A 20297-nucleotide genomic window follows, 5' to 3' on the forward strand; every position below is an offset into this window, starting at 1 on the left:
AGGTTCCACCGAGACTTGAACTCGGATCGCTGGATTCAGAGTCCAGAGTGCTAACCATTACACCATGGAACCCCACGCGAGAGGGCCAATCCGCACAATTGTCTATGATGACTTTCCGAAACTCTACTGAAAGCATTTAGTTGAGTTTATGAGTCAGAATTTTTAGTTCATGTCCACACACGACAGTCTTTTGATAAAAACCCTAGGAGATTTTATTTTTACCTTATCTTTTGCCACCTACATGAACCCATAAAGTCCCCCACCCCCAACTCAGGCACTTAGTGGTCCAGTCCTTTGCTTTTCTTCCTTAAGGGACAGAGCGAGCCCTTGTTACACCTAGCAGTACTGGACTGAACGTCTCGTATCCACTGTGTGATTTAATGCTCAGACACCGGCTGAAGATATGGTTAGTCCTTATGCAAACGGGGGAATAGGCTTGGAAATTCCGTATCTGCAATCTGCAGTTCTGCTCAGTTTCAGCCACGTGGCATTTTCCCCCACGCACTTTATTTATCAGGTATATTGCTTCGAGGAAAACAAACTTTAACGTGTCCCTTTCTGGCACAGTCATGGAAGGCAACTTGCAAGAGGAACTGGGGCAGGTTGTGCTTGCAGAGAAAGACGGAACGTGTCGCGATGGGTAAGGGGCGTGTGGGACACGCTGCATGTCACCATCTAGACCCGTGGGCACACTCGCCTTCCTCGTGAAGAAGGTGCCCAAGTAAGGCTGCCAAATTGTACCCCAAAACGTTCTTTACTGCTGCGCCGCAGAGACTTTTTCTCCCTCTGCATCCCCCGCCCCTGCCACCCGCCAGCGCTCTTTGCCTAAGAACAGGGTTCTGGGTGCGGAATTGTGTTGGTGAGACTCCGGGGGTGCAGGCTGCCTTCCCAGCGCGTCCCACGACCGCAGAACGACTTCTCATACAAGGACAGCAGTAGGTGTCCTGCGATCAGAAACCTGGTCTCCGTGTCGCTCACCCCGCTGCGCCCGCCATCCCGAGGAAGGTGGCGGCACGCGAGTCCCCTAAGAACTGGGCTGAACAAAGTCGCAAAGGCGGTCCACCTCTCCTTCCAGTGGTCTCAGTGATTAAAAAAACAAAACACAAGGAACTTGCAAAACATCCACGCCATGCAAAACACCAACCCCATGCAAAACCTTTATAGGGCGAGGACCTTGTCCCAAAACCTGGATTCTGCTCACCCACACAAATGCGAGCGATCTTCAGCACGGGAAGACGGTGTTACCCTGTAACTCACAAGAGCAAGTGCAAAAACATTGCCACAGAAAATAATTTTAAAGGGAATGTGGAACTAGAGCTTGCAAAATACTGAGCTGAAACCTCTCCTCCTTTAGCGAATAAGCCATTATCATCTCAAGCTTGGGGATAGCCAGTGTCCCCTGAAAAGTCACTTCTTGGTCTAGGGCTATATATGTATACATCTGAAAAGCAGGAATAAGGAATTGGATAAAGAAGAAATTAGAACTGAAATCTAAAAAAAAAGATTTAAACAGAGAAATATATATATATATATTTTTAAATGTTGACCTACCAGTCTGGTTTCATTTATTTATTTATTTTTAAGATTTTATTTATTTGAGAGAGAGAGAATGAGAGAGCACAAGAGGGAAGAGGGTCAGAGGGAGAAGCAGACTCCCCGCTGAGCAGGGAGCCCGATGCGGGACTCGATCCCGGGACTCCAGGATCATGACCTGAGCCGAAGGCAGTCGCCCAACCAACTGAGCCACCCAGGCGCCCGAGAAATATATTTTTTAAACTTCTTACTGTAGAAAAAAGTCATGAGATTAGTGCCTTCTACACAACCATTTAACTAGTTTATTAAATTCCTGGGGAAGATCAGGTGCTGTGCAAGGTGCTAGAGACTGTAAAGGTAAACAGGACAAAGGCACAATTCCTGTCCTCATGGAGATCAGCATCTGCCAGGAAGGAAGCTCCCTAAATACAGACATGAAGAAAGTTCACCCAGGGATAGGTTGGATGAAGTGCTTGTAACTGGCACTCTAATGGCACGGATACGATGGAAAGCTAAAATACAAATAAAACTGGGAAATGTGGGTTTACACAAGAACTGATAATGCTACTCTGCAGAGAGTGCTGGTCCATGATCTTCCATATAGAAAATGCACAATATGAGTTGCGCATATGCTCCTGATTATAAAAGGTGGAGTGGTGGGACGCGTGGGTGGCTCATTCAGTTAAGTGTCTGCCTTCGGTTCAGGTCATGGGTCCTCGGTGAGGAGTCTGCTTCTCCCTCTGCCTCTCCCCCTGGCTTGTGCTCTCTCTCTCTGAAATAAATAAAATCTTAAAAAAAAATGAAAAGGTGGAGTGATTTATCTTGGGCGGCAACAAGATGGTAAATGTAAACAAGAAGATAAAGACTTAAGTTCCATAATGGACTTAGAATTAGGGCTTCAACAAATCTCCATGCTGTTTAGTTGTATTGGATGCAGCCATACTGGGCTGTGAACATAACAGACTAACAAGGGCATAGCCAGTGAACACAAGAGCTTCCAAATGGGCTTCCATCCTTAATATATTGGTGAGCACTGGTTATCCTGGGGGAAAGAGGTGTTGAGTCCATCTAGAGAAGCTGCTTGGGCTAGTCAAAAAGAATTTGTTGGACCTCATGGTCACTGAGAGGCAAATTGTTCCAGGGAATTCACAAAATTATTGAAGACAGTGCCCCAGACTAAGAATTCCCTGCATTTAGGTTTTTCCTTTTTACCGTGTAGCCTAATTGTAACCATTAAATGAAATTACTCAAGTGAGATCAAAGATAAAGCTGCTAAGGAAACATCCTCTTTAAGTTTAGGTTGCATGACTCCTTAACCTCAACACTGTACATTAGGAGGTAAAGACACACCCATGTCTGAAGCTGAGATTCTAGTCAAACCAGTTCTGATTGTCTCCTACCCAGAGTTAGACAAATCTGGGCCAGGCCCTGGGGGTAGAACCAGGCTCATATTTTAGGCAGACGAAGGAAGATCTGAATCTCTACTGCAACTTCTCTTCAACCTTCATCTTGAGTTTCCCATGAGAACATTTATATTTGAATTACATTTTCCTCATTTCTTTTGAGGAAGGAAACATGTAGAAGTTTTTCTAAGTAACAAGACTTCTCTAAAGTCTCAACAGATATGCTAAAGCTTGTATAAGTTAAACACATTTTTTGTCTAGGCTTTCTTGTTGCAGTTGTTCAATTGGAGGTAACACCTTGTAGCTGCAAATCATAGCTGTTACATAAACCATGCTTTATCCAGAATTTCTTGCTTCTGGAAGATTAAGAAATGGAGAAAAAAATTCCAGGTGGTGATGGAAGTAAAAAGAGACACAGATAAAATCGCAATCATAGTGGGACATTTTCACACAATATATCTCTCTGAAAAACTAATAGAAAACATAAATGGAGGGGCACCTGGGTGGCTCAGTCATTAAGCATCTGCCTTATGCTCAGGTCGTGATCCCAGGGTCCTGGGATCAAGCCCAACTTCGGACTCCCTGCTCGGTGGGAAGCCTGCTTCTCCCTCTCCCACTCTCCCTGCTTGTGTTCCCTCTCTCGCTGTGTCTCTCTCTGTCAAATAAATAAAATTAAAAAAAAAAGAAAACATAAATGGAAAAATAACCATAAAACAAAATAATGCAATCCATATACACATAGAGAGAACGGTGCACATACCGACTTCAGGAATCAAACCTTTTGCAAGCACAGATGAAATTATCTCAAATTTGACATTTTACCAGGCCACAAAGCAAGGCTCGAAAAATATAACAGGGTTGGATACATGCTAATATTTCAGAGCAATAAAATTATGCCAGAAATCAAAACATGAAAATGAAAATTTATCTTTGTTTACAAAATTAATAAATATGCTTCTAAATAATTTATGGTTCATAGGAGAGGCCACAATTGAAATTAAGAACTATTTTGAAATAAATGATAAAAATAGTACATATCAGTACTACACACATACTGTGCAGCTAGAAGTATACGTAGAGGGACACCCTTATGTACATATATACAAATAAAATAAATGCCTAAGAGTAATGACCTAAGCATTCATTACATGAAATTAGGAATTAACCACATTTTGTCTAGCCATCCATCCACTGATGGACACTTGAGTTGTTTCTACCTTTTGGCTATTGTGAATAATGCTGCTGTCAACATGAGCGTACAAGTATCTGTTTGAGACTATGCTTTTAATTCTTTTGGGTATATACACAGAAGTGGAATTGTTGGGTCATATGGCAATTCTATTTTTATTTTTTTCCAGCCTTATTGAGGTATAATTAACATCTAACATTGTGTAAGTTTAAGGTATACAATGTAATAATTTGATATATGTATATATTGCAAAATGATTACCATGATCAGTTTAGTTACCATCTATCACCTCACATAATTTCAATTTTGTGTGTAGTTTATTTCAGAAATGCAATGTGATTTAACATTCAACACTCAATCCATAAAATACATCTTTTTAATTTATAATATTAATAAGTAAAATAATAATTATATGATAATCAAAATATACATGTAGAAATTATTTGGTAAAATACAGTTTTTAAGGGTGCCTGGGTGGCCCAGGTGGTTAAGTGTCTACCTTTGGCTCAGGTCGTCCTGGGATCAAGCCCCGCGGTGGGCTCCCTGCTCAGGAGCCTGCTTCTCCCTCTCCTCTCTGCTCGTGTTCTGTCTCTCTCTCTCAAATAAATAAATAAAATCTTTTTTAAAAATACTGTTTCTATTCATATTTTTAATGTAAAAAGACTTTTATTTTCAAGGTATTTATCCAAAGGATACAAAAATAGTGATTCAAAGGGCCATATGCACACCAGTGTTTAAAGTAGCAATGTCCACAATAGCCAAACTATGGAAAGAGCCCAGCAGTCCATCAACAGATGCATGGATAAAGATTATATATATAATGGAATAGCACTCAGCCATCAAAAAGAATGAAATCTTGCCATTTGCAGCGACATGGATGGAACTAGAGGGTATTATGTTAAGTGAAATAAGTCATTTAGAGAAAGACAAATACCATATGATTTCACTCATATGTGGAATTTAAGAAACAAAACAGATGAACATAGGGGAAGGGAAGGAAAAATAAGATGAAAACAGAGAGGGAGGCAAACCATAAGAGACTCTTAACTCTAGGAAACAAAACTGAGGGTTGCTGGAGGGGTGGGGGGTGGGGGGATGGAGTAACTGGGTGATGTGCACTAAGGAGGGCACCGGATATAATGAGCACCGGGTGCTATATGCAACTGATGAATCACTGAACTCTACCCCTGAAACTAATAATATGCTACATGTTAACTCAATTGAATTTAAATAAAAAATTAAAAACACTTTTGTTTTAATAGTTACAAAGTCATAGTAAGTTGCAAAAATAGTACAGAGAGGTTCTGTGTACCCTTCACCCATTTCTCTGGTGGATCACTTCTTACAAAACCAAAGTACAATATCAAAAGCAGGAAATTAATATTGGCTCAATGTTTGTGTATGGTTCTATCTCAAGTGAAAGAAGCTGTTCTCAAAAGGTTACGTACTATGCAGATTCATGTAACCAATACACAGAACATCACTGCCACAGTCTCCCACCTGCTCCCATTATAGTCATGCCCACACCCTCTGCCCATCATCCCTAAGCCTCTGGCAACTGCTCATTTGTTCTAATCTCTATAATTGTGTCATTTTGATAAGGTTGTGTAATTAGAATCATACAGTATGTGAACTACTGAGATTGACTTCTTTCACTCAGCATTAGTGTCCTTGATGCACTTCCAGATTGTTGATTCATCATCAGCATCCTCCTCTTTCCTGCTGAGTGGAGTTCCCAAGGATGCACTGCTGTTTGTGTCCTTACGCACCTGCTGAAGGACATTAGGGTCGTGTTCAGTTTTTGGCTTTAAAAATAAGGTTGCTATGAACGTTCATAGGTAGGTTTTTTGTGTAAGCATAAGTTTGCATTTCTCTGGAAATGAAGAGTGCAGCTGGTGAATCATATAGTATTTTCATGTTTTATTTTGTAAGAAACTGCCAAACTATTCCCCAGAGTGCCTGTGCCATTTTCCATTCCCACCCATGTAACAATTGTGTTCAGTTTCAAGAACATTCTCAAAAAAGGCCAAACCATAGGGACAGAAAATATAGGTGGTCATCAGCTATTGCGTGGGGGGTTGGGAGGTGTCTATAAAGCGTAACACAAGAAAAGTTTATGGACTGACAAAACTGTTCTGTATCCTGATTATGGCAGTTGGTTACACGAAAATACGCATATTCTTTCAAAAAGTCAAATTTACTCTACCATACATTTCTAAATTAAAATAAAAATAGCTTTCCTTTTGTGGCAGAAACACCCTCTACAATTTATCTGAGGGACACTTTCACCAACTTGTCTCGTTTTGAAACAGGTCTATTGGTGCAAACTTTTTGAAGAAAGGATTGTACTCACTCCATTTTTTTCTGGGCCCCACAGGGGAGCCCAGCGGCGGTGGGGTTTTGCCCGGTCTAAGAACAAGACACATGCCCCCCCTCCACCGAGGTGGTAGGATCAGGATCAGGCTGCGGAGAGAGCTAAAGGGGGCCTTCTCCTCCAGACAAGCTTGGTAAAAACTCAGACGTAGTCGGCAGGATTCGAACCTGCGCGGGGAGACCCCAATGGATTTCTAGTCCATCGCCTTAACCACTCGGCCACGACTACGGGCGTACACTGAGTTTCCTACAAGTACAGAGGGAAATGTGGGAGATTTAGCCGTAAGACTCCCGGGCGGACAGAAGTGTGTGTAGTGCGTCGGGCAAAAATCCGCAGGTTGCATGAAGGCTTGGGGCCGGGGGCGAACGCCCCCCGCGGCCCCCGACGTTTAGGAGCAGTAGGACGACGGTGCTCCCCACAAGCATCTTCTTTTCCAACGAAGTCGAGGTCGATTCGTGAACTACCACCTGCCTCCCTTGCGGGTGACCTGGGAGCGTGCCGGTGCTGGGGTGTCCGGAACTGGGAGCAAATTTACTCGGGCCCCGGGGCGGGGGGCGGGGATGGGGGTGAGGGTAAGCAGGGGTTTAGGCCTGGACGGGAGCAAGTCTTCTTCCAGAGCTCGCAGGCCAGCGTCCGCTGGACGACCCTGCGCTGGATGGGCTGCAGGGAAGGAGATACTGTCGCTGATTTGCGTCCACGGTGCAGGGAGGGAGGCGCTGAAAACCGCCCTGGGTGCCCTCCCTCGGTGTCCCCAAGCTCCGAGGCTACACCGCACATATTCATCTCATTGCTTTCAGGAAAGTGCTTGGCAAATACCAGTGAGCTTTCCCGTTCCATGCGGGTTAGAAGAAATTTAGAGGTATAGACGGTCCAGGAGTTTCATTTCCTGTGAGTTCCTAGCTGCTTCCTAAAAAATGGATTACCTGGTTTGGGTTTGTTTTGTTTTTCCCAATGCAAGGGCCCGTTTTCTTTCAATTGAAACCAACACAACACGTTTCCTGTTCTCCTTTTTAGGTTTGTAACTCAGCTTCCTTCTGCAGAATTTCCAGAGGCTCTACAGGAACGATTCAGAACAAAATGGTTGAGTGTGGATGCCAGAGAGATGGGTCCCCATTTCATGACCAGCAAAGTGTCAAGGGCAAGATGTGAGAGCTGATGGATATGCCTCTTGAGAAAGCAGAGATAAATGCTTGGATTTAATAGATTATAGTCAGCCAGAAGGATCAAAGTCTTCTTTAAATAGAGCTCTATTCAATTCAGATACCACTGAGAATGGGGGGGGGGGAGTTAGATCCAATTAAAGACCCTAGATCCAATTAAAGACCCTAGATCCAATTAAAGGCCCTAGATCCAATTAAAGACCAAATATTTTCCCTTTATTAATATCCAGAGAAGATAAACTGTACCCTCACTTATAAACAGAATGAATGTGGTCATGGAAAGTAAGGACCTTCACTGGCAATCTTTGGAAAATTCCCCACTATTTGCTTTAAAAGATTGTATGACATTTTAAATCTTAATTTTCTGCCTCTCCCCATTGGAATATTTTGAGGGCAGACCTTTGTCTAGAGCTTTCCTAAAACATTTTTTTAAGTTTCAACTTTTTGTTATTAACATAAAACCCCAAAAGAGTTCCTCATCAAAGAACACATGCAAAATAAGTTCTTAAGGTCTAATTAAATGTCAGCAGATTAGAGACGTAGAGAAGCCTCCATGAATTCTGCAAACCTCTACCTGGCATCAGTTAGTCAGGAAACAGACTCAAGGCCCATGTAATTGTGAAGGGCATTGAAAAAGACATTTGATCACAGCAAGGACTATTGAGGAACATTCAACATCAAAGTCCTTGAGTCTATAGGTAGAGAATTCATCTTTCTTGTGCCAAGTAAAATAGATTTTTCTCCTTCTTAATTAGAAGAATCTTGGGTAATAAGGACTGTCTCACCCTGGGATGGAGGGGGGTGGAGAAAACAAATAGCCCACACTCCAAACCTCCCAGAAACTCACAATAGCAGCACTTGGCTGTATCTTTTTTTCCTCTCATGCTCTCCACAGTATTTTTTTTTTTTAATAATAAAAGTGGGAAAGTTTTTTTTTTAAGATTTTATTTATTTGACAGAGAGAGACAGCAAGAGAGGGAACACAAGCAGGGGGAGTGGGAGAGGGAGAAGCAGGCTTCCCTCGGGCTCGATGCGGGGCTCAATGCGGAGGACCCTGGCCTGAAGGCAGACGCTTAACGACTGAGCCACCCAGGTGCCCCTGAAGTGGGAAAGTTTTTTAAAGCAGAAGGTATGCGCTTGATGGGCTCCTGTGTGGCTCAGTCGGTTAGGCGGCTGCCTTGTCTCAGGTCATGATCCCAGGGTCCTGGGACTGAGTCCCTCGTAGGGCTCCTTGCTCAGCGGGAAGCCTGCTTCTCCCTCTGCTTGTGTACGCTCTCTCTGTCAAAGAAGTAAATATAATTTTTTTAAAAGGTATGCTCTTGAGATATGAGAGTGGGTGAGCTTAAAAGAGAGAGAGCTGGGCCCCCTCCTCCAGTATTTTTTTTTTAAATCTGTTGCGTTTCTTCCTTTTCTCCCTTTCTCTCGACAGAGGCAGAGGGAGAAGCAGGCTCCTCACGGAGCAGACAGCCCATGCGGGACTCGATCCCAAAACCCTGGGATCATGACCTGAGCCGAAGGCAGACGCTTAACCGATGGAGCCACCCAGGCATCCCTCTCCCCCAGTATTTTGAGTGCAAAAAAGGGGGGGAGGGAATAGTTGAAGTCATACAAAACATAAATTGTGCCAATATCTTCCAGACAAAAACCACCAGGAATACATAAGTAGTCGAACAGGTTGGGATCCCTGGGTGCATCTCAGTAAAAGGGTTTTAGTCTTGTGTTAGGTGATTTTGGGGATTTAAAAAAGCAGGGCTTCTCTGGATAGGATGCTGTCTGGGAGTGATTCTAGGGTTGGATAGCTTAATAAATCCTACCCCGAAGGAAGGAAGACCAAAGCAATGCTAACACTAGGGTTGGTCAAGAAGCTGTCGTCATTCATACTGGACAAGATGAGGAGACGCTGGGTCACTTTTGTGGCTTAACAATATTTGTGTGTTTGGTTCTGTTTTGTGTGTGTTTCACATTCGTGTTTATGTTCAGACAGGAGAGCAGTGTGATCTTATTTTCATTTTGATCCATCAATGGTCACTGAAAGGCCTGGTCTGACATCTGTGTTCTGTGAAATTGTTTATGTTCAACAAAAGAACATCAAGGCCTAGCTGAGAATACCAGGTCAGATTCCACGTGGCGGGGGCTGCTTTTAACTGTCTTGATTTTGTATTTTACTAATTTAATTGAATATTATATCATCAATACTTTTTTTCCAGGCACTTCTCAAATATCATTTTAGTGGCTTTCTAATGTTCCATCATTCAGATGAAGTCGGAATCAAGGAAATATTTCCCCTTGTTGGACATCTATGTTATTTCTGCTCTGCTACTGTTGCCCATTTTTTAAATGCCATAATTGGTTTTGTGCACGAAACGTTTTTCTGTAGTTAGGATTAATTCTGTAGGACAATGTTTTGCAAAATGAATTACCGGTAGAGTGTTTTCAAGCTCCAAATGAGCTGAAACATCTGTTTGTTAGGTGCTACGGTTGCAAGAAGAAAGAACATCTTGTGAGAATATGAAGAAGGAGATATTATTCCTGTCACCACAGAGGAAGACAGAAGCCAGTGACATTTAACTGCAAATAAGAGTTTTGCAGACAAGGGCTTGAGGAAACATTTCCCTTGTAATCTGAACATTTGACGGATCTCCTTGTTTGTGTCCCCACAACGGCACTTCTGTTCCCAGCATTGCGGACCCCGAATCTAAGTTTACAGCCATTAAAAGGAAGTTGGCTCAACACCCTCCCCTAGGAACCGCATGATTTCTAAGCCCAAAATTAACCCTATTTAGAATATGGCTCAACTTTGCCTGGTACTTACGTGTTTCTACCTGTCCTTTCAGCTTTGTGCATGACAGAAAGTTGCTGGGTCCGGCTCTTTGGGAAGTTCGTTCTCTGGGATGGTGTCCTTGGGGCCAGGGGCCGGGGGCTGGGGGTCAGGGGCCGAGGAACCCAGTTGAATGCCATCTAATGAGTATCAGCTCCGTATTCAGCTGTGAAAGTAACTCAGGTGAGTGCCCTTGGAGCCTGCTCCTCTTCCACCTGCTTTTACAAGTCAGAGGTGCCACTCAGTTCCAGCCTGCCCTTCTGTGGTTCCCCAGACTTAGATGTGAACACACACGTCCTGGAGGATCAGTGCCTGGAGAATGGACTAAGGTCAAGGAAGCTCGAATCTCACCATCCTCGACTGGTTCTTGATTTACTAGGGGTGCATTCTTTAATCCAAGAACCCTTGGATAAGCCATGAAATTCTTTCTTACAAAACTAAACGTGTGCAGATGTTCCACACACCAGGCACCTGTCACATCTCACCTTAGCCCACGTGGCCATTGGCTTGCCTACCCCGCACTTTCACTAAGAGTTAATATTCTGGGGGCACCTGGGTGGCTCAGTCGCTTAAGCCTCCAACTCTTGATTTTGGCTTATGATCTCAGGGTTTTGAGGTCATGATCTCAGGATTGTGGGATTGAGCCCTGCCCTGGGCTCACTGGGCATGAAGCCTGCTTAAGATTCTCTCTCCATCTCCCTCTCCAACCCCAGCGCCCCCCAAAAAGAGCTAACATTCTGTGGAAGGAGCCTGTAGGGTGGTTAAAGGATTTGAAATTCCTTGGGGTTTGCCTGCAGAGGTTCCAACCCTGCTGTCTGGTTGTTAAAGGGTAAGCCAGTGAGAGATTTAGGTAGTTTCACCAAAGATGTTTATTTAGAGAGAAAAATCAATTATTCAGGAAAGTTAGTACATAGATCTGCTGTCAGGAAGGTCTGTGAATAAAGGCATAAAAATAGTATCCCATATGACTAATAGCATCAGCCCTTCAATATGCTCAGATTGGAGAGGCTGGATCAGTGATCACTGATAAATGTCTTCATGAACTTGGTGGGCTATAAAGTCTGTGTATACCAAGACTGTGGGGGAAAAACAAACTTCACTCTTAAAGATGTCCATTGTAATTCAGTCAATTATCAGAGCAGTCTGGAAGCAGCAAACCAATTTTCTGAGCCACCAAAAAGGAATATCAATTCCCGTGAACAAGGATGACTAGGGGTATAGTGCTGGTCCAAACCCAGGACCTTCCTCAGTGTGAAAGGTGTTATCAGTGAGGCAGAGGTGGACCAACAAGCACAATTTATAGGCTCAGGAATTGGAAGAGAGGGGATTACTGGAAAAAAGCAAAATGCTTTCACACAAAATCTATGGTCTGAGAGATCTGGGTTTTTAGGAAACCAAAGGAGTCAGTCCAGTTAATTGGACGCACAGTTTAGAAGATGGGGGGGGGGGGAGAGCACCATAGCTGTGCGAATACATAAGTGGGAGATAACACAGGGTCTTTTATGCTACACCAGATTGGATTCCACATGATATATATTGGAAAAGTCTACCCAGTATTTTGAGAATGTGGGTGCATTATTAGAGTAGCCCATGATGAAGAAGTGGCCTAGAGGACTTTATAATAAAAATAATGTTTAGGTATCATCTCTGCATCAAATTAATTATTTGAAAACATGTTCTCAGATGAGTTTTTAATATTACCGAGCTAGAGGGAATAAGGTCCTGAGGAATACTTCATTCTACTGATGCTGGTTGTGGGATTTGTTACAGATATCTGCCGTAACAAGCTACTTGAAATAATTAACTACTCCCAGCCTAAGGCATCTTAGTTTTTGTTAAGGAGTCCTTTCAAGTGAACTTCTTTTTTTTTTTTATTGCAGACATAAATTAATGAGAAATACATGTTTACCGCTGTCCACCCCAAACGACTTCCTTTCCCTTGAAAGCTTTAGAATCCTCCGAAAAGTACAGCATGTGGGCTTAATTATCTCAATTAAGTAGTCTACAGTACCCTTAGCTGTATCTCTGGATTGTCAGATTTGATCTTCCCCACTGACGTGTGCTTTGTGAAGATCTCAGATACTTCATCTAAAAAAGAAAGAAGAAAGGAAGGGAGAGAGAGAGGAAGGAAGGAAGGAAGGAAGGAAGGAAGGAAGGAAGGAAGGAGGGAAGGAAGGAAGGAAGGAGGGAGGGAGGGAGGGAGGGAGGGAAGGAAGGAAGGAGGGAAGGAAGGAAGGAAGGAGGGAAGGAAGGAAGGAAGGAAGGAAGGAAGGAAGGAGGGAAGGAAGGAAGGAAGGAGGGAGGGAGGGAAGGCAGGCAGGAAGGAAGGAAGGAAGGAAGGAAGGAAGGAAGGAAGGAAGGAAGGAAGGAGGGAGGGAAGGGAAAGAATTCCGACTGGTAAGCAGGTACGTGGGCGTAGCCGTAACTCTGGGAAATAGGGCGACACCGCTCTCGGCGTCTGGCTGGGGAGCTCTGGCGCTGCAAGAACTTTTCGCGCAGTCCCGCCTTCAGCTCCGGTGAACACGCGTCCTTTCTGCGCGGCGGTTTTCCCGACGGTCGGTTCGGAGCTCGGGTTTTGTCCGGCAAGTTTCAGAGTTAAGGATTTCTTGCCCCGAGGCCGCGGGGAGGTGGGGGAAGGGCGGCCGCTCGCCCGCGCTCGTACTGACCGGCGCCTTAAGCCTCCTGACCCCGAAGTTTCCGGACTCCGCGCGCAGGACTGGGCCCGAATCCCGCGCCTCAGGGTCGCAGGGCCCTAAATCGTCTCAGGAACAGCCTGCGATCGCTTCTCTCCCTGGAACGAGTCCCTCCGGATGCTCAGCTCGCCGCAACTCGCGGCTCCCGGACCCGCAGACCCTGGACTCCGCGCGCCGGCGTCCGCCCTAGGCGACCGCACCCGCCGCCCGGCCCTCTCTGTCCAGGACCCGGGCCCACCTGACCGACGGCCGCTGAAGGAGCCGGGGCGGCTGGAGCGCACGGCCGCACAGAGGAGAGGCAGCAAAGAAAATCCCCGAGCTAGGAAACCTGGAGTATTGCCAAAGATGCCTGGGCGCACCCCAGAATCAGAGGGTCGCAACAGCAGCACGTTCCAAACGAACAAGAAGGGCCTCCGTTCCGCGAGGGAGAACCCCGGACCGGAGCCGGAGGGGAAGGAGGGGGACCTCGCGACGTGTTCAGAAAGTCTTCCGACGCCGCTCGCTGGGAGGTCCCCAAATTCCATTTTCGCGAAGCCCACGGTCGCGAGCGTGTGGGTGCATTGGCCGGATGAAATGAGTTGTGGTTTTTGATCCTTGATCAAACTCTTCCTTAACTTGCAGAGACAAAGGACAGTGGTCCCTGGGAGGATCAGAAACTCCCCGCGTCGGGTATTGTGTGTTCCCTGCATTGTCTTGTTTCTGTGTTTCTTGAACTTTCGCAGTGACCGGAGCAGTGTAAGTTTCCGGAAATGTATTGTAGTGATAACCAAATAAATAACCAACGACCTTAAGGCTCCAACCGAACGCCTCGCTTCACAGGCTCTGTGGCGCAATGGATAGCGCATTGGACTTCTAGTGCCGGCAGAAAGAGATTCAAAGGTTGCGGGTTCGAGTCCCGCCAGAGTCGTAGCTGTTTTGCCATCAAGTGGATTCCCTTCCAATAACGTCTCTGTTCCTGTAAGATGTGGACGTTTTGCCCACAGTCAGCTTCCTCACTTCGGTTTATTTCAACTCCTTCATAAACAATTCCATTTGTGTCTGCAGGGGTTCAACGACCAAACAGAGGGAAAGGGAGTGGACGCGCGCGTAGCGAAGGTTAAGTATTGAAATAAATACTAGTAATTATTTCTTCGTCATGAAAATTAATTTCCAAGTTGCTGTTTCCCCGACCTTGAGTGGAGGCTCGCCAGGCAGGCGTTCCACACGTGTCTGCAAGAATCCTGCAGCGGCCCCTGGAAACCCCCTGGGTCTTCCAGCAGGTGATGCTCAGCCCAAGTCCGCGCGCCCCTCCCGGCTCCGCCCCCAAAGCGCTAACGGGTAGTGCAGAGAGGTTTCAGCTCCGGAAACTTAACTAAAATTTAATTTGCTTGTAAATGAATGGTGGGTGAGATCAGTAAAAATTATTTCCCTCTCCCCTTTAATTGTAGAAATGGAGATAGAGCCAAAAAATAAGTCTTCTTTCCCTCCAGGAGCACTACTTCCTTAATTCGGCCCACTGGTGCCTAGTTTCAAGTATCCTTTCAGAAAGAAACAGAAGGACTACAGACCCACTGTATTTCCAGGAGTGCTTGCGTCTGGCATCGTTCTATGTGCTATCAAGGGAGAATTGGTTGACCCCTACCTTTGCATGTTGAGCATGGGCTCATAAATCTTCCAATAAAGCCTTTTTCCTGAGCCATATCATGTGGTACGGTGGGTTTTCTCCTCCTCAACTTGTACAACAATTTGGCAATGATGCACTCTTTCCCTGTGACGAGCTAGTGTAATGACTAACCTTTAAAATATCACCCACTATACACTCCTCATACCATATACAGCACATGTCTAGCAAGTCAGGCAACCGAATGAGGGGATGCTTTCACAGCCTCTCACCCCTATTTATTCTTGCATAGATTCTTCAGTAAATGAGAATGTCTCATTTCTATTCCATCACTATGGCTGCAAGGCCAATTTTGTCTAATATTAAATTTACACACGTGTGGATGATTTCTGTTTTCTCTATGCCAGTGCATGTTTTGTTTATCTAATGGTTATTTCATGTATTTTTTTTTCTGGTTTTCTAATTTTTGTATAACAAGAGGACAACTCTCCTAGCTGTTAATCCTTCATGGGTGGAAGTAGAATTTTCATTAAAAAAAATAATGGACCACAGAGAACACCAATTATTTTCAACATTTCATAGTACTTTTGTTAGATTTTTAGATTATCTGATCTATATATGGGTCTGTTTAAGGACCCTCTTAATCAAATGATTGATTTCTTTTTATCTACATATTCTATTCCCTATATCATTTTTCTTCATAGGGAACCATTCTAATGTATTAAGTGTTCACATTTTCTTACTTTAAAACATGACATGTTTTCTTACAGAATACATAATAATATTTTGTGCATATCCTTTTTATATTACAAAAATTATACTTTGTATACATAGCATTTTACTTCTGACTTTTTTCCAAAACTATCATTATCTTATTTTTATGTCATTTAAATGCTGAGCAATACCTCATAGGGTGCATCTACCATAATTTACCTTTTTTTAATGCTTCCAAGAAGGTGTCCTCTTAATTCCTGACGCTACACGTGACTCTGCCCAAACATCCACATACACTTCCCTTCAGGGACTTGGACATAGCCCAAGTGACACAGAAGTTAGAGAACATGTTATACATATATCTTGATTGGGTTGATTGGTGCCAGATTGCCATCCAGGACGGATGCAACATTTTCAACAAAACTAAGTAGCCACAAAAACCTATCTGTGGCATTAATAAGCTTAGCAATCTAAGAGTTGTAAAGTGATGCCACATCGAGTTCGAATCTCCCATATAATCGCTGGCTCTGAGCACTTCCTGGTTTCAAGGTTGTTCATTCTTTCCTGCAAACTGTTAACCTTGATTGCCTGCTCCCTAACTGCATCTGCTGCTTTTAATTGAAGGTTTACAGGCCAGTCTCATGTATTGCTACCTTATCAGTCTCAAATAATTGTCTTGTGATTTAGTAATATCATTTTTTTTATCTTCAGACCTGATAGGAATACCAGAGGCTACTCAGCTAATGTTACACTATTAACATCAAGATTAGACATCTTCAAAGATCAGCACAGGTACAGGACATGTGACAGAAACTAGACCCAAAGCCACTGCCTAGATGCCCAGCTGGAAATTCACCTTTCTGTCTTCATGTCTCCCTCTGTGTGTATCCTCACCACCTTTATTTCCTTCTATATGCAAGAACATTGGCCCTTTATACTTATAAATTACTACAGAAGGTCCATCCGGAAGGTCCCCAGCTCCACGGCATGCAGTTGCTGGGTGCTGTCTTCCCCCTGGTGGCCCCGGATGGGTAAGCTCTCCACTTGCCAAATGGGGAGAGTCCTTCCAGGGCGCGTGTGTGAAAGAGTAGGGGAAATAATGCAGGGGGTGGGAAAAATCTTTCCTCAAGTGCCCTTTCTTTTTTTCAGCAACAGTATTTTTAGTTGTAAATCATGCAAAGGCCTATGAAATAGGTTTTCTTAGAACAGACCCATCTTAGCTAACTCAGTGGCACAATTCAAAAGTGAAAAATTAAGATATATTCTTTGTACAGAAGAGTCTTTAATAAACCCAAGGAATGTTTTCCACCAAGATACAAACTAGACCCTAGTTTTGCACGTAAAGGCTGATGACTTTTATCACACACCAAGATTTGCTTTAATAGCTAAGGGACAGCAGTCAGGCTAGCAAAAAGTCACCAAGACAACAAAACATTTCCATAAGAGTAGTCATTTATTAACTGGCCAGATTACAAAAATAATCATGGCAGATACCTTGGTTCCTCCTTCTGATAAGCCTATTGATCTGGTCTTCCCTGTTACCAGCATCTCCACCTTCTACAAAATGGGTGGTCTTTTTCTTCATTCCCCCTCGTGGAGAAGATAATTTGAAGGGCCATAAAAAGTTGTTTGCTTCTTTGAAACGTTTTCCAACAGTATAGATCTCGTGAATCAGATCCTCCATGCAGATGATGCCATATTTACCAAGAGATCGGGCAATCAATGTGTTATCTGTCAGGGCAATTCGCTTCTTGTTGATTTTGCCATAACCACGCTTGTAGATCAGTTCATTCACCGACTTCAGATTTGGGTACCCCCATGCTATATAAGGTTCCACAATCCTTAGTATGTTAACTGAAGCCTTGTTGAGCTTAACAAAGGTGCCATTGAAGATCTGGCGAAGGCGAAGAAGCTGCAACACCTTTCAAACCTTTGGGCTCACACCATTGATACCTCTGATCCTGATGACAAATGCCAATTTGGGTTCCGCAGGTACGTAGAAGTTGCCAGCTTTTCTTGCCATCCTTGCCATTCGAATCTCAGTTCTGTACAGATATCTGCCTATATTCCTTGTGGTAATGCTTAGCTTTTTCATAGATAAGCTTCCTTCTTGCCTTTCGAAGCATCTTCTGAGCAAACTTCTTCCTCAGACGCTTGATCTTCAACTCTGCGAAATTCCTTCGCTTCTTCTTAAGGGTTTCTGGCACAGCAGAAATCTTCTTTTTCTTCTCTTCTGCACCCTCCATGCTTCCAGCCGGAAAAGGGGTCCTCAAGTGCCTTTTCAGTCCAATTTCCCTGACCTCACTAGAATAGAATCCTATTTTGACCAGTTTAGGTTAATATGTGTAGATGAACTCCATTCCACAAACCACTAGGGAGCAAATATGGCCACTCTTTTGGTTTTGCCAAGCAGTTAGATTCACAAATGAAGGCGAGGGGTTTCTCTGTAGGACAGGGGCCTGGACTGTTTAGATGATAGCAGGAGAAGAAAGGGAATCAGAAAGCCAGATATCAGGGAGAATTGGGGCTTGAATTATCTTTGGGAACCTGTGGGGGGAGAAGTTGACTCTGTCAGTGTCCAAGTTGGAAGTGTCGCTCTTAGCCCTACAGCATGTACACAGAGCTGTTCCTGGAACCCAGGACTTCTGACTCAGAGCTTTGAAGCAAATACAGATGGATAAGCGGCTAGACAGAGTGCTGGTGCTAATAAAAATGCGGTCACAAGGCAGACATGAAAATGTGCCTGCACATCCTAGGGTCTAAAGATAAGCAGTCACAGAGAGGACATCCACAAGAAATTTGGCCTGTCACACTGAGGAAAAAATAATTGCTTGGCTTAGTTTTGGGGAGTTGGTCCTATTAATGCCACGGTTCTGGGCCATAACTTTATCTTACACCACTCTCATGCGCTCCTTTGGAAACTAAAATTATGAGGAAAAGTGATTGATAGGAGAAAGTTCTGGTGACACTTTCCTGCAGGAAAGGGTGAGGTAACTGGATTTGAATCCACTGTGGAAGAGATGGCCCCAGCTTCCGCTCTAGGATAGCAACACATAGTCCACACTTCCATGGCAGAAAATAGGAAAAAGAACAGGATTCTCTTGGAGAGGAGCAGTACCCTGCAGAATTTAGCGGGAAACCACAAAGGGGTAAAGGATGGCTTCCCAAGAAGTTCAGTCAGCATCTCCTCAGTTTGGACAGGGCACAGGTGCCCTAGGCTCTGGAACCTTGGTCTAATGTCCCTATAACACCTCCGCACTTGGGGAGAAATCGTTGTTTTTTTCCCCTTAACACACGTGACGTGTTAATACCCTGTATTTGCAGAATCTCACTTAAAACCTTACCTACTCTCATCCTTAGGGCATCCTGTCTCTCAGAAGTTCTACCTCAGAGCAGTGCAAATTCATTTACAATGAAATAAGCTAAAATTATGCATTTGGAAGCCAAGAGGTGAATATGGCTGGTTTGGCACCTGGCACAAGGGAAGGACATAAAAACTGACTCTGGTCTTGGATGTAAACAAAGACTTTGATGAAGAAAGGCGCCTAAGTTTGGACTCTGATAACTAAAAGATCAATAATAATAAAGAGGACCAACAATATTAGATCTACACAGATTTGAAGAAGACACCACAAATATCTGAACAAGTTTTAGTGACCACTCTCTCTTGGCAAGAAAGGAGCTTCTCTGGAAGGATAGGGAAAGTTGGTGAGAATAAGAAATAAAGCTGGAGAAAATGGTTTTGCCTAAAAAAGGATTTAATAAAAAAGTTTTGAAATGGCTTTGCCCAATTCTATCTGCAATAGTGGACTGTTACTGACCTAAAAAAAATCCACAGAGATAGCCATAAAGTGGTTATTTTGGGCTCTATTTGCTGACCCATCATCCATAGAGTAAGTGGCCAAAACACTCCAAAAAATAAATCCTTCAGTTTCCAATATAAAGTGAAATAACCCACTTTTTAAAAACAAACAAACATAAAAAACCATAAAAAACAAATAAGCATGAAAAACAATATTATATTATAATCATCAAACTTGCTAAGAGACCAGAATTTAATTTTTCCAACTACTAAAAAGAAATGAAAATTATTTAACTGATAAAAGTACTAATTTGTCACTACAATAGCAATCATATTATACTATGTAAATGTATCAAATCTTTAAAACCTTTTTAAAAAAGATTTTTTATTTATTCATTTTGAGAGAGACAGCAAGAGCAGGGGAGAGGGGCAGAGGTAGAGAGAGAGGCAGGTTCCCTGCTGAGCATCCCCCCCCAATGCAGGGCTCGATCCCAGGACCCTGAGATCATGACCTGAGTTGAAGACAGACACTTAACCAACTGAGCCACCGAGGTGCCACTAAAAAACTTTTGAGGAGCATCTACTATATGCTAATCTCTAATTTACATTTTAAATATATAGGAACTGAAATTTACTATAGTGAAAGAAATATAGTCACTGCTTACAATCTTGACTTTCAATTGTATCATTTTTGTGTTTGGAGGCATGATAGTACATTTCATACAAAATTATAGTTAGATAACTAAACAAAGGTCCAACTGACGAGAAGCAGTCCAACCCTGGTTTGGCTCTGATGTGTAGCAGTCTGACTGTGTGTGAGGGAATGCAAATATTCAAGGTAGATCCTCTCTAAATAAGTAAATAAATAAATAATCACTGATAAACTTACAAGATCAGAAGTTAAAAAACAATAAAATAAAAAACGTTATTGTAGATGGGACTTGGTGAAACCAATCACTTGCTACATTGCCTAGCACACGTCATTGATACTGCCTCCAAGCTTCTCAGCGT

At 43.5% G+C, this 20297-nt stretch overlaps 3 non-coding genes and 1 pseudogene across 3 annotated transcripts; 1 reads left to right on the forward strand and 3 right to left on the reverse strand.

The window, feature by feature from the left end:
- On the reverse strand, positions 1 to 72 carry TRNAQ-CUG (transfer RNA glutamine (anticodon CUG)). The gene has a single exon. It is a non-coding gene; the product is annotated as a tRNA-Gln (tRNA).
- A 6573-nt stretch (positions 73 to 6645) lies between these two features.
- Positions 6646 to 6727, reverse strand: TRNAS-AGA (transfer RNA serine (anticodon AGA)). The gene has a single exon. It is a non-coding gene; the product is annotated as a tRNA-Ser (tRNA).
- A 7261-nt stretch (positions 6728 to 13988) lies between these two features.
- Positions 13989 to 14077, forward strand: TRNAR-UCU (transfer RNA arginine (anticodon UCU)). Its single transcript is given in 2 exon segments — positions 13989 to 14025; positions 14042 to 14077. It is a non-coding gene; the product is annotated as a tRNA-Arg (tRNA).
- A 2911-nt stretch (positions 14078 to 16988) lies between these two features.
- On the reverse strand, positions 16989 to 17730 carry LOC112838123 (large ribosomal subunit protein uL30 pseudogene; annotated as a pseudogene).
- Between the last annotated feature and the right edge of the window lie 2567 nt (positions 17731 to 20297).

This window comes from Callorhinus ursinus, unplaced genomic scaffold, assembly GCF_003265705.2.
Source record: "Callorhinus ursinus isolate GAN/ISIS: 27379988/994484 unplaced genomic scaffold, GSC_fseal_2.0 scaffold129, whole genome shotgun sequence".
Classification (NCBI taxonomy): domain Eukaryota; kingdom Metazoa; phylum Chordata; class Mammalia; order Carnivora; family Otariidae; genus Callorhinus; species Callorhinus ursinus.